The sequence below is a fragment of the Lepidochelys kempii genome, chromosome 13, assembly GCF_965140285.1.
Source record: "Lepidochelys kempii isolate rLepKem1 chromosome 13, rLepKem1.hap1, whole genome shotgun sequence".
In the NCBI taxonomy this organism is placed as follows: Eukaryota; Metazoa; Chordata; order Testudines; family Cheloniidae; genus Lepidochelys; species Lepidochelys kempii.
Window position 1 is genome coordinate 36,071,129 of NC_136392.1, and position 2,147 is coordinate 36,073,275.

The following is a 2,147-nucleotide window of genomic DNA, read 5'->3' on the forward strand; positions in this document are numbered from 1 at the left end:
AGACTAAGTAAGCCAGTGTTGAATCAGGCCCACAATGTTGAAATATGCCTTAAAAGAAAGAGTCCAGAGTTTCTGTGAATCAGTGCATCTCCACTGACCAGCTCAGTAAATCTAGGGTAATCAGAGACTCTGAAAAGTCCAGATAGGAGGGAGTGGGAAACATAGATGGCTGGTCACGTTCTTTGGCCTGTGTCATGAAGACTAGATCAGAGTCCCTTCTGACCTTAAAATATGACTCAAAGACCAAAAAAATATTGACCCAAACTTTTATGCAGTTGCCCTGTTTTATTATTAGATTTGCAAAGGGAAGCATGATGTAATTCCACAGGCATCTACAACAGTTAACATTGCATTTGAATTCAGATTTATTTTTCTCACTCATGCAATCATTGTTTCCCCCTTCCTTCTCCCCTCTCCCCAAATTATCCTCCATCACCTGGAAAAGAAAAATATCAGCCAAAGCATACCATACGAATACTGCTCCCTAAAGGCAGCAGCAGCAAGTATCAGTCCTAAAATTCAGTGAAATCCATGTCTGCCAAAGTTTTAGGGCAGGATTTCCAAAGAAATGTGAAGGAATTAGGTGACTCAACTTCCAATTTAGGTGATTAAATCCCTTTGGTGATTAACTCCAATGTAGGTGTTTAACTCCCTTCAACTCCTTTGAGATATCACCCTAAGTAACCCTCCAAAAGTTTCTGGAAAATCAAAGCATGGAATACAGTGCTCCTAACCCCTAAAGTCCCTTTTAAAAATCTCAATCTTATTTTACAACTGCAAAGATCAAAATTAGCTGATTGGGGAGAGGTGCCAGTCTTCCAGAATCTCCTGCTGTAGGTGACTGATAGAGATCTGTTAATTTTACAGTCTGAAGTCTTGCAAAAGCCAGAAACTTACTGACAGCCCTTCTCGGGGCCTCTTTGACCTCTTTGTTCCTCAGACTGTAGATGAGGGGGTTGACCATGTGGGTCAGGACTGTTTAGAAGACAGAAAATACCTTGTATAAGTCCTTTGAATGGTGGGCAATTGGAACCATGCAGCCAATAATCAGAGTCCCATAAAATGTTGTGACAGTGACAATGTGAGAGGAGCAGGTAGAAAATGCCTTTTGCCTCCCGGTGGTGGAAGGAATTCTCAGGATGGTGTTGATGATGCAAACGTAGGATGCCAATGTGAATAGAAATGGGACTAGTCACCTGACGCAGGAGACCATGAAAATGGTGAGTTCTAGAAACTGGGTAACAGTAGAGGATAGTTTTATGATGGGTGAGGAATCACAAAAGAAATAGTCAATTTCATTGGAGCCACAAAACTTTATTTTAGTCATTAAAATGATTACTATGGTACTGCTCAGAAAGCCACTTGTCCAGGAACAAGCCGCGAGCTGGAAACAAACACTGCCGTTCATCAGAGTGGCATAACAGAGTGGATTGCAGATCACTAGATACCAATCGTAAGACATCACTGCTAGCAGATAGTATTCTGTGGCTGCTAGGATACCAAAACAATAAAATTGTGTCATGCAGCCACTAACAGAAATGGTTCTGTCCCCCGTGAGGAGACTGGCCAGCACCCAGGGCAGGATGCTGGAGGTGTAGCAGATCTCCAAGCAGGACAAGTTCCCCAGGAGGAAGTTCATAGGGGTGTGAAGGTGCTGATCAGCCACATCTAGCACAACAATGAGGATATTTTCCAGCCATGGTCACTATGGAGATCACTAGAAACAGGAAGCAGAGAAGAATCTGAAGTTCCGGGAGATTCCCAAATCCCAGGAGGACAAATTCCTCAATGGACGTTTGATTTCTACAGTTTGCATTTGCCCTGGGATGTATCTAGGGGAAATGAAGCAAACTTGTTAATATATTTTAAAGATAAACTCAACTTTTAAGTCAATTCATTGTCAAACTAGATGAAAACTAACAAACTCTGCAATATAAGTTGAATATCGCAGTGAACTGAAATGTCATCAGTTTAATTGCAGAAATGTTCAAAAATCTATGCCCTCTCTTCATAGAATCCCCATCATTAGAGATGGTTAAGAAAAGGTTAGACAAATAGCTCTCAGGGATGGTCCAGGTTTCCTTGGTTTCCAGGTGGCCTGGACTTGAAAACTTCTTGAGCTCCCTTCCAGCCCTACAATTCTATAA

The 2,147-nt window shown here is 41.8% G+C and overlaps 1 pseudogene; it reads right to left on the minus strand.

Moving 5' to 3' along the window:
* Positions 1-284: 284 nt before the first annotated feature.
* Positions 285-1,699, minus strand: LOC140897257 (olfactory receptor 5V1-like; annotated as a pseudogene).
* Positions 1,700-2,147: the final 448 nt, after the last annotated feature.